The sequence below is a fragment of the Lactuca saligna genome, chromosome 1, assembly GCF_052625555.1.
Source record: "Lactuca saligna cultivar CGN05327 chromosome 1, ASM5262555v1, whole genome shotgun sequence".
Taxonomy (NCBI): Eukaryota; Viridiplantae; Streptophyta; class Magnoliopsida; order Asterales; family Asteraceae; genus Lactuca; species Lactuca saligna.
Window position 1 is genome coordinate 149,585,126 of NC_136417.1, and position 13,383 is coordinate 149,598,508.

At 30.0% G+C, this 13,383-nt stretch overlaps 1 long non-coding RNA gene across 1 annotated transcript; it reads right to left on the reverse strand.

Annotated features, from left to right (window-relative positions):
• Positions 1 to 5,726: 5,726 nt before the first annotated feature.
• LOC145001067 (uncharacterized) lies at positions 5,727 to 7,113 on the reverse strand. Its single transcript, XR_013661474.1, has 3 exons — positions 6,505 to 7,113; positions 6,232 to 6,405; positions 5,727 to 6,133 (listed from the first exon to the last, which is right to left on the reverse strand). It is a non-coding gene; the product is annotated as an uncharacterized LOC145001067 (long non-coding RNA).
• Between the last annotated feature and the right edge of the window lie 6,270 nt (positions 7,114 to 13,383).

The following is a 13,383-nucleotide window of genomic DNA, read 5'->3' on the forward strand; positions in this document are numbered from 1 at the left end:
TTACCAATTCCATCTTAACTTCGCATCGATGACTCTTGTATTGACTTTGCTTTTCATTTACCACAAGATGTTTAATTTCAAAATCACATTCAAGATGCAAATATGAACAACTTACAGTGCTCAACATCTCGTTCATGAACCCAACCAATTGCGAAATTAAATTCCAAATCGAGTAAGAATTCAACATTCATAGCCTTTGTTCAACTTGTATCAACTGATTTCAGCATACAAGTCACCGATTCATCGCTTGAATCACGAATTTGACTTTTGTGTTGGATTTGACTTTTCGAAATTATCAGTCAACAAACATGAAATTGATGATTCTCACATACAATTTCGGATCAAAACAAGATTCTCCAATTGTTCTAACAATGTTCTTCACAAAAATTTGGAAGATCTGGATCAATTTCATCAAACTCAAAAGCTCATTGTCGACTTCTTGATTCAGATTTGAACAAACTCGTTTTTAAGATAGAACACATAATTCAAAAACGATTCAAAAAGCTATTTGAACAATCAAAACAAGCATCAATCGATTATTCAGAATGATGAAATTGGAGCACGGAACAATAACCACGATGAAAGTCAAGAACGTACAACTCCTTTATGCATATGATAAAAATCGACTCAATCAGTGAATATTAGAAATTGATGGAATCACTTCCTGGGCTAAATCACGAAATTAGATCACAAAACAAATATGGACTCCAAATAATGAACAGTAACCGATCAAGATTTTGGGCTCAAAGTTATGGATCATTATCAATCATTGATTGGGCTTCGAATATATAAACGATACATATCGAAATTGAGCAACAAAAGTGAATTTCGATTGTTAATTTTTGTTTTGGATTCAAATGAAAAATTACAAATTAAGAATTGAATCAAACAAACGAATATGAGAATGGATCGGAATTTGATAAAAAAAAAATTATTGGATCAAAACAAATGGGTTTTTCAACAAAAATTTAGATCCAACGAGTTAAATGATCACAAATAAAAGACGCAACGCACGAATTCAATGATTACGAGAGATCATAGAGAGAGACTCACCAAAATTGATCAAATTGCGACAAAAATTGCCAAACCGAGAATCGTTCTTCAAAAATCATCTTGATCTTGAAGACCTGCTCTGATACCACTTGTAGTGACATAAGAATATGGTTTGGCATGCGGAATTAAAGCTTGCACAATTGAACATGGTGATTTGGGTGTTTAAGAGATATATTGAATGTATATGGTGTTACAAAAAGGATCTAGATCTAGACTACATAATTAACACACACTTACACACTCACTTCTACATCTCTCAAGCACACCTCTACAAGTGGACAAACCCACCTTATATAGAGGTGTTTACATGTCTCTTTCTCACTCTCTATCTCTCATGTATCATAAGGCTAATACTCCACATGCAAGTGGGTCTACACAAGTCAAACATTTACAAAGTCATGAATGAATAACTTTGCACCCCAACACATACTTCTTCAAAGGTTCCTAATTCATATATAAATTTAGGATTGAGATTAGGAATAGTCCATTTATTATGAAGATCTAAATTCATTGGTACTTCATATTCTTCTATTAGTTGATTTTTAAACAATTGTTTATTATTATTTTTGAATCTACAAAATATATTCATAAACAGCAAGATGAATAATATCACATAGTATTCCATGTCTTTGACACCATAATTTAGTAGGACCATAATGGGATATGAGCATAGGGTTTTCATTTTTGAAAATTAAATTTGAAAACAAAAGAGTGTATTCAGGTTAAACATTTTATATCATCATCATTATTATTATCATTGATATTATATTTTAGTTTGGTATCAGAGCTAGAATTATGAGTTTTTCTAGTCTAGAAATGTGTAAAAAAGAATTTAACTTTTTGTTTTTGTAATGCAATAAAAAAAGCTAAAAAAACTTCTTTCTTTAATAGAAATGGATTTTAATACATCTATTCCTGATAGTAATACATATAGTAGATAATAGTATAAATTCACAACAAAAACAAATAAAAGTTCCTGAACATAAAATAACAAAATTAATCTATTAAATATGTCTCCAGAAATAGAAAATTTGTTAACAATTATTAATAATGAAGAAAACTAATCCGGATATATTTTCGATGCCCTTATTAATAAAAACAATATTAATAAAGATGCTATACGGAAAACAGATTTTACATTATAAGAAAAACATACTTTTAAATATAAATCCATAAAAAATTTCTATTCTAGAAAAAATGATATATTATGGTAAATTTTAGGAAAAGAACCTATACTTATAGAATCAACTCAATTAAATATCATCATACCTATAATAAATAAACAATAAATTAGAAATTGTTTATATAATATTCAAGAAATAGATAGGATACAAATAGCATATATTCATATATCAACAATTTAAGTCATTTTAAAAAGTACTTTTAATGATTTAGATACTCCATTAGAATTAGAAATAAGAGACGATTGTATAATAAATGATCAAGAAATTATTATTGCATAAGGAAAATAGAATTTAATCGAACGAAAAATAAAATTTAATATTAATATTCAATTAGGATTAAATCTTAAAGATAAACTATGCTAAAATGTAATCATCCGTTTACTATTACATATCAGATAAACTATGCGTTAACAAATTCACATTATAGTATTACATGCAAAACAGAAGATCAAATTTATATTGATAAACTATTTACGCCTCTATTATCCCTTGAATCTCCAAAAACAACAAATAATAGAATATTTAATGAAGCTAATTTTCAACCAATAATAACTACTCCTCTAATAAAAGGAAATCCAATTATAGAACCCCACCAATTTCAACTATAATAGGCAGATATTCTATCTCACAAGCTCAACCCTCAACTTCCTCTAAAAATAAAGATTAAAAATTAGAAGATATTAAAGAAATGATTAGATCTTTAAGTGTACGAATGTGACAGAATCATCTATTCATTCTTCGAAACATTTTAAAATACTTGAATGTTCATATCAAAGTTTAAAACCATGTATACCAGATAAAGAAATAATTATAGAAATACCACAAAATTTATCAAAAGGAACATCATACAATATCAGTCTTAGTTTTGAAGAAGAATACCGGTAGGAGATAAATTAAATATAATTAGTAAATAACTAAACAATATTATAGAAATAGAAAGTTTACTATTGCTCAAACAAATTCCTAAACTATTACAAAATACAACTCAACAGAAAAAATAACTTGAAAAATATCTAAAAATAAATAAAGAAAAACCACTTACTATTAAACCACCTTTAACATGGTAAAAGGAAAAAATAAAAAATATTTATGAGAATTAAAACTCAAGTATACTGTAACTTCGATAATAATTATGAAGTTAATTTACTTAAAAAATTATGGAAAGATTTAGACATGTCAACAAAACACTTAAAATGGAAGGAATATTCCGAAGTAAAAGAATTACTATATACAAATCTAAACCGTACTACATAGCAACTAGTTAAAATTGAAAAACTAAGAATTGAAATTAATTATTTAAAACTCATACTAACTAGGAAAGAATCCTACTTTGCGGGGATGGAAACGTCAAAGAAGATGGACAAAACGGGAATATTTACAATAACAATATCTTACAATAAGTTTATTTTCATTTCTATTTCACTAGTTCCCCTTTGCAAATGGGACAAAGTTCTTCAACCATTTCTTGATACACTCAACATGAAAACCATGGCCACAAGCTTTTAACACCCCAATATCATCCATATTCGCATAATCTTCCTGAAAATTTTAAGCCAAATCAACTAAATATATATAATTTTTTTAACATTTAAATGTAAAAATGGAATTCGTACAAGGCAAATGACGCATGTGGCTTCATCTCGTATTTGATCTGAATAACAATAAATGGATTCTTGAATGTATTTTTCTTAAAATCTATAACTAAAATATGTAAAATGGATTGTTGAAATGTGTTTAAAGCTTAAAGTCTTCCCAATGGTAGTTTTCTAACATGTAAGAGTTATCAATATGTTTAAAAATTCAAACAAAATAGTTTTAGAATAACTTCAAAAAACTTCCTAAAAGCAAAATTTATTCCATCCTAGACCTTATTACCATATGCATGTATGCTTTCAACTTCATCTTACTCGTTTTTTCAAACTGACCATTTGTTGCAAATAAGCAGAGACATATAATTTATTTATTTGCAATTTTAGCATGACTAAAAGATATTTGACAACGAAAGACAATAAGTGCATTACTTTTATATATACACACAAACATTTAATTGCATTAGATTTCACACACATAATAAAACCTTACCTAAGAGCGTTCCAAATTTTTCCCTATTTTGAAAGCCTTCACTTTTTGAGCTAAATCCTTATAGTTACCCATTCTTTAACTTCTCTTTGGTTTCCAATCTTTAATTATTGTTACTATGGACAATAATACCCTCTCAAGTATGTATTTTACATTACTTTCAATGTCGAGATTCATCTTCCCCATTTCTTTTATAGATACACACAAAAATTTAATTGCATTAGATATCACACACATAATAGAACCTTACGAAAGACCGTTCCAAAATTTTCCCCATTTTGAAAACCTTCACTTTTTGAGTTGAATCCTTATAGTTACCCCATCCTTTAACTTCTCCTTGGTTTCTAATCTTTCATTATTGCTACTATGGACAATAACACCCTCTCGAGTATGTATTTTACATTACTTTCGATGTCGAGATTCATCTTCCCCATTTAAAAATGAAAGAAACTGAATGCATTACTTTTATATATACACACAAACATTTAATTACATTAGATTTCACACACATAATAGAACCTTACCAAAGACCGTTCCATAATTTTCCCCATTTTGAAAGCCTTCACTTTTTGAGCTGAATCCTTATAGTTACCCCAACCTTTAACTTCTCATTGGTTTCTAATCTTTCATTATTGCTACTATGGACAATAATACCCTCTCAAGTATGTATTTGACATTACTTTCAATATCAAGATTCATCTTCCCCATTTGACAACGAAAGAAAATAAATGCATTACTTTTTATATATACACACAAACATTTAATTGCATTAGATTTCACACGCATAATAGAACCTTACCAAAGATCGTTCCAAAATTTTCCCCATTTTGAAAGCCTTCACTTTTTGAGTTGAATCCTTATAGTTACCCCATCCTTTAACTTCTCCAATCTTTCATTATTTGATAACGAAAGACAATAAACGCATTACTTTTATATATACACACAAACATTTAATTGCATTAGGTTTCACACACATTATAGAACCTTACCAAAGACCGTTCCAGATTTTTCCTCATTTTTAAAGCCTTCACTTTTTGAGTTGAATCCTTATATTTACCCCCATCCTTTAACTTCTCCTTGGTTTCTAATCTTTCATTATTGCTACTATGGACAATAATACCCTCTCGAGTATGTATTTTACATTACTTTCAATGTCGAGATTCATCTTCCCCATTTGACAACGAAAGAAAAATGATGCATTACTTTTATATATACACACAAACATTTAATTGCATTAGATTTCACACACATAATAGAACCTTACCAAAGACCGTTCCAAAATTTTCCCCATTTTGAAAGCCTTCACTTTTTGAGCTGAATCCTTATAGTTACTCCATCCTTTAAATTCTTCAATCTTTCATTATTTAACAACGAAAGACAATAAATGCATTACTTTTATATATACACACAAACATTTAATTGCATTAGGTTTCAGACACATAACAGAACCTTACCAAAGACCGTTCCAGATTTTTCCTCATTCGAAAAGCCTTCACTTTTTGAGTTGAATCCTTATAGTTACCCCATCCTTTAACTTCTCCTTGGTTTCTAATCTTTCATTATTGCTACTATGGACAATAATACCCTCTTGACTATGTATTTTACATTACTTTCAATGTCGAGATTCATCTTCCCCATTTGACAACGAAAGAAAATAAATGCATTACCTTTATATATACACACAAACATTTAATTGCATTAGATTTCACACACATAATAGAACCTTACCAAAGATCTTTCCAAAATTTTCCCGATTTTGAAAGCCTTCACTTTTGAGTTGAATCCTGATAGTTACCCCATCCTTTAACTTCTCCAATCTTTCATTATTTGACAACGAAAGACAATAAATGCATTACTTTTATATATACACAAACGTTTAATTGCATTAGGTTTCACACACATAATAGAACCTTACCAACAACCGTCCAGATTTTTCCTCATTTTGAAAGCCTTCACTTTTTGAGCTGGATCCTTATAGTTACCCCATCCTTTAACTTCTCCTTGGTTTCTAATCTTTCATTATTGCTACTATGGACAATAATATCCTCTCGAGTATGTATTTTACATTACTTTCAATGTCGAAATTCATCTTCCCCATTTGACAAAGAAAGAAAATAAATGCATTACTTTCATATATACACACAAACATTTAATTGCATTAGATTTCACACACATAATAGAACCTTACCAAAGACCATTCCAAAATTTTCCCCATTTTGAAAGCCTTCACTTTTTGAGCTGAATCCTTATAGTTACCCCATCCTTTAACTTCTCCAATCTATCATTATTTGACAACGAAAGACAATAAATGCATTACTTTTATATATACACACAAACATTTAATTGCATTAGGTTTCACACACATAATAGAACCTTACCAAAGACCATTCCAGATTTTTCCTCATTTTGAAAGCCTTCACTTTTTGAGCAGAATCCTTATAGTTACCTCATCCTTTAACTTCTCTTTGGTTTCCAATCTTTCATTATTGTTACTCTGGACAATAATACCCTCTGAAGTATGTATTTTACATTACTTTCGATGTCGAGATTCATCTTCCCCATTTCTTATACGTCCGATGATTTTCAATCGTTTTTGTTCTCACATGCAACCAACAGATCTTCTTTACATCTGAAATTTACTTTACAACTTTACACGTTTCTTTAAATGTATATTTAAATAAAAAAAGTCAAAAAAAGAACCTAATCAACTTTGAATAGACCTTCAAATTTATTATGTGTACCAGTTTTATTTAATGACTTCTTTAAAAATCTCTTGTGCTACTGCAAAACAATCATCAAGTAGAGGAAATCAAATCTAAAATCCAATAATACAAAATATCATTATTTAGTAATCATTAATCATTACTTTAAATCAAAGAAACATAAACATGAAAAATGAAAAATGAATGAATAGTTGAATAGTAACTTGAGATGGAAACTCTGACTTGGAAGCTTTTGGTTCAATGTTATAACCATCGGGTCTACCAACTTTGAAGATTCCATACGTCAGTCTGAGATCAAAACCAAACAGAAACAATATCATTCCTTTAGAAATATTTGGAATAATCTCTAAATTTTCTATTAGACGGGACCGGTTTTGTAATTTTTTGTTGTTGGAAGTATAAACACAACACTTGATACATGCTCTTCTTATAGGTCTATTTTTAATGTTTGCCCAAGTGTATAGATTTTCCCCTGAACATTAAAGAGGTCTTTCCTCTCCTACCAAAGTTCCTAATAACCAGAATGATAAAGTTGTGAGATTCATCACATAATCATTACTACAGATGAAGAAAATGCATTCTCAAAGCAATAAAAAAATGTACCGTGAAGAAATGGAAAAAGGATAAAATAAAGTAATCAATAAAACCATCAATTGTGAACATATTTAACTGTCCCAAGTTAAAGATGCATCATGCAGCTAATAGACACGTCACCTAAGTTTTGGATAGATTTACCCCTACAATAATTGATTTTGTGTGTATTACGGTTGGGGTAATGACAAACCTCATGTTGTGCATATGTGTCTCAGAATCGAACATATGAGTGAGTTGAATATTGGCATCCAAATCAAACTGAAATGGATAAGTAATCAAACAGATAAGAACCTGCAATTAAAAAATGTATTGTGAAGAAATGGAAAAAGGATAAAATAAAGTAATCAATAAAACCATCAAAGGCACCGAGCCGTCAACATTGCTTGGGTCGAGTAAATTAGGGCTTAATGGGCAGAATCACTTCTTCGGTTGTACTTTCTTCGGGATCAGTAAAGCAGGTTTAACGATGGGTTTTGGATGTAGAGCTTCATATACTTCTTCAATGTATGGTGATTCTTCTTCGGGTAGTGGTGGTGGTTCGGGATCTTCATCAAGATACTCTTCATCCACGGGCCGATGTATACAAATTACCGGTGATGGGTACACAGTCGGTGAAGGGTACACCGATGCATTTCGTATTGGCTTAAAGGTAAAGTGGGGTGGAAGGAATGAAGGCACGAGGAGAAGGGTAATGCTGGTGATGCACGTCTAGAAGGTATTGATTTTTTCAGGTGGTGGAGGAAATGTGGGAATGACAGGAAGATAACACGTAGTCTAGGCCACAATTAGTGTCAAAAGATATAACACGTACTAAGTCTCTATGCTAAGGAAACAACTTTGAGATCCAATATAAAAAATTTAATTAGACAAACAACAAAGCATAAAAAGAAAAAAAAAATGCATCCAATCATATGAAAGTTCTGTTCACCAAGGACTTGTAAATTAGTATGTATATAAATAAATCTTAATACTGCAATTAACTTTATTTCACATACTCTATTAATTTGCTAAGTGAGTTCAAAAGTATATATTAATTGTTCCAAAGATAATAGGCTTTGGATTAATAATCTAAAAAGACATTGGAAAACGAATTTAAACATATCTAAAAATATTGAACATTTAGAAAATACTCTATTATATGAAGAAAACTATCATTAACGTTACAACCACAAAGTGATGAGTATATTTATCAAATAAAAAAGATCTCATGATTAACAGAAGGAATTAAGATATATAAAAAAAAATCACAAAATCGTAATTTAGAAACAATAAATAATATTTCAACTATTCTAACAAACAAAACTTCTTAAAATGGAAAGTTTACAAGAAAAAGTAGAAACATTAGCTAAATTATTCGTTGTATTAGAAATCTCATTTTGAAATCCAGGATAACAAAATAAATAAAGATATAGAAAACAATATGGACAATGATGGTGAGGTAGTATATCATTTTTCATCTGATGATGAAAATCCCTACTCCAATCCATATAAAAATTCATATAATAACTTCGAACTAAAAAGAAAACAATCATACGTCGAAGATGATTATCAAAGTCAATTTTTTAATGACCACCTTATTGGAATAATTTTTTTTTATATCGCCAAGGAATTGTTAACAATAAGCACAATAAATGAGAAAAAGTATCACCTCAATATGTGCCGAAATTATTTACGTTCCGAACAAATTAAGATATTTTTTTTATTGATTGTGATCAAAATTCCGAATCCAAAATACAAGAATGGAGTAAAAAATGGGAATACAAATCCAACTAACTAATAAATTACGAAATTTACATCCAAAGAGTTTTCGTAATTATATTATTCATAAAACACAAGGAAATGCATATCGTTTCCTTTCATCTCTCGATGACAATGAAACAATGATGATAGCTACTATCGATGCTATGGAAACATTTAAAAATATACTAAATCGTCTTATTCAAGAATTTATAGGAAAACAAATAGAAAATAAAGGATACCAAGAAGCCTTTCAAATAGAATCATTATGATATTTAACCAATTTACGAATTTGTAACATATGCTATTTAAACCCCTTTATATGCGAATATTTTAAACTTTACTACAATCTAGATCCAGGAAGAAAATAGCATTAGATATATTTTATCGAAAACTACCATCATTATTAAGTCAAAGTGTACTAAAAGATTTTGAAGAAGCTTTATAATAAAATAAAATAACAGATTCTTTATGAGCACAAATTAGTATACTAAAAACATGGATGCAGAAGAAATGTTTAAAACAAAAAACAAAACAAGATGAAAAAATTAATTTATGTTGTGAAAACCTTTCTAATAAAGTTAATCAATATGGTTGTAAAAACAGTAAGCGACAACGATATAAAAAGAAGATTTGGAAAAAACAAACCTATAATCCTAAATATAAACGATATTACAAACAGGGTGTACGGAAATATTTTCTTAATAGAAAACAGTATAAGCAAAAATATAAACCTAAAGCAAATTATTGTCCACCTAAAAATAAAAATTGTAAATATTGGATATGTTAAGAAGAATGATATAAAGCTTTTGAATGCCCAAAAAAGAATAAAAATGAATGAGAAACTAATTTATTAAAAATTGCTTATGATCTAGGATATGAAAACTACAATATAAAGATGGAAGTACTTCGAATGAAGCCCTTAGCTTTATAGCACTATTTTTTCTTTGGATGACATAGTTACTTTTATTATTATTATTATTATTATTATTATTATTATTATTATACCATTTGTAAGAACTAGACCACTAAAATCGTTTAGTCTTTGGGATGGACGTATCCATTTTTTGTGGTGGGTTAGAGGCCATCTCATCGGTGAAATGATTCAGACCACGGCGAGGTACCGCGACACCAAAGATCAAGAGCGATTTACTCTCTCTCTCTCACACACACACACATACTCTCTCTCTCTCTCTCTAACACCCCCCCCCCCCCCCCCCCCCGACCATTGAAATCGGTAATAATTTTAATTCTTTTATAATCCTTTTAACACTACAAATACAAACCTTGACCTTTTTAAAATCCACAACTTTCTACAATTTCATTCCATCTTTCTTGTATTTCGTTCATTTTCTCTAGAATTTAATTCTCATTTCATCCGGTTCCATTTTAAATGGATTCTCATGGAAAATCCAAACAATACACTTCTAGCCAAAGATAAAACCGGCGAAACAAACCGTTTATCAAGATTTTCCATTTTTCGTACCGAAAACCCAATCAAGCCAAATGTCATCTCCAATTCAAATCAGGCGCATAAGAAAACTGTGAAAGCATAGGAGCTCGGGCCCCTTCGGGTGGGCTAACTGTTTCGATGAAAGTTGATTTGTCGTGACGGGATCTCTAAGGATGGGTTGAGTTTGGTTTTTATAGTTTAGTTGAAAGGAAATGAAATTCTAAAATATGCTATTTTTATGAACAAGGTAAAGTAAAGTATAAATTTTAAATAAAAATTATGGTTGGTTTATCGATTTACACTATTGAGCATCTTCCTGGCCTTTGAAATATAGGATGCATTGAAGGTATTGAAGTGTTGTATAGGTAGTGATTCCATTGAAGCTTCATGTGGAAAAAAAAGTGTGACATGTTTTTGGCTAATAAAGTTTAATTTTTTAGTTTACTTTGTTTTATTTTAGCTTCTATTCTAAGTTGTTTTTATGTCATCTAAGTTTTTCCCTTTTGTTTATAATGCTTATTCTTCTTATTAATTGAGGGCAAGTAAGGTTTAGAGATAATGATTTGATAGGGTAAGATATTTTCTGAAATGTACACATTTAATCCTTATTCTTTTTTTCTTGTAAAATAAACTCTTATACTTTAATAATATGTACATATTAGGTCATTTTCACCGGATTCTACATGTTTTGCTGACGTGGAGGGTTTATTTTACAAAAAAAAAAAATAAGGACTAAATGTGTACATTTCAAAAAGTATCTTATCGTATCAAGTCATTTTCCATTTCTTTTATTTTGTTGAAATGAAATACCCAGGTGGCATCCACATATCCACAACGAGATTTTTATAACTTTTATTCATCATGAAAAAGAGGGAGAACCCCGATCTCCGGCGACTCCTTTGTGTGTTCCTACACATCACTGGTAGCAAGGAGGAATGATGGCAAAAACAACAAAGTCGAAGGAGGAGGCAGGAGGAAGTAGAGATGGTGATTGGTGGTGAGGAGCTGCTCTGGTAGCCCCCTCGTCGATTCATTCTTCTTTTTCTGGCAACATATCTCAAAGATGGAGGCAAAGAGAGACAGATCGGAGAAACACAACAGGTAAAGGGTGTTTGGTTGTTGTTGTTCGGCCGGAAGGAAAAGAGACGAGAAAGAGAAGGGTCGCCACCCTTTTCTTGTTGCTGGAAGGTCACCCACCTCCAATGACTAAGCTAATTAATTGCTATTTAGTGTCACTTGTGCTTCCACATCAGCAAAACTTGTATAATCCGGTGAAAATGACATAATGTGTACATATTAATAAAGTATAACGGTTTATTTTACAAAAAAAAATGGACTAAATGTATACAATTCAAAAAGTATCTTACCCTATCAAATCATTTTCCCTAAAAGAAATTTTGTATATGTCCGGTATACCGGGTATAGCCGGTCACAAGGATTGCATTGTTACAAAAAATAAAGTATAAGGGTTTATTTTACCAGAAAAAAAAAGAATAAGGATTAAATGTGTACATTTCAAAAAATATCTTACCCTATCAAGTCATTTTCCCTAAGGTTTAAGCTTTGGGAGATTCGTTAGATGTCATTTTATGCATCTTTTATATTAGTTTTTGTTACTGTTTTGTTCCATATTTTATGCTTTTATATTTGTACGTATTACTATAAATAATGATCAGCTCATGTTTTTCACCAAAATTCTCGTACTGCTTATATTTTTATTTCGTTTTCATTTATTTTTAAGGGAACAACAGTCTAGAAGCTTTTGGAAGCAGCTTGTATGCATTATAGGAGCTTATTGGAGTTGGAAATTGAAAATTAATGTTGGAGAATGATCAAAGTTGTAACATTGTCGTTTCATGGTAGGCATTAATTATAAAAATATGTATCTAGGTCAATCGATGATTGTAATCATTTATGAATAAATAAAAAAGAACTATTCGAACATATGTGTTTATATATTGTCCGTGGAAAATAGACATATATATATTATGTGTATATAATATATTTTTGTAAAAACGTATGTTAAAACTTAATAAATATGGCTAAAATAAACATTAAAATAAAATCTCAATTAGGATAAATGATCTAAACAAAAGTCGAAGTAATCGTCAATACATACTCACCGGTATAAAAGAACGTCAAAATCTGACTTCGTATGAAGAAGTTATGATTGTTTGAAGTTTCGACTGCAAACAGTACAGCAGTGTACAACACAAAAATCGTAATGAAAATCGGTTGATTGTTAGCTGAAACAATCTAAATGAAATTTGTAGTACTCTTCAATAGGAGACCAACGATATAATGAACGTCGAAAATGGAGCTCGTACGAAAAAGTTACAAATTTCGCAACGTTATTTAGAGTCTAAACCTTAAATTGGTTTTGTTCTTATGGCAACGATGTAATCTTGTGATCATGTTTTATTCAACTTCCATCTGCTCTATCATCTTTGCAAAACCGCTACTTTTTTTTTTTTTGCTAAATGCCTACAGCCCACTAATGGATTGTTTCAATCGTCTTTACAATCCTATCATCTTGTATTCATGTTTTTTAGCTGTTATA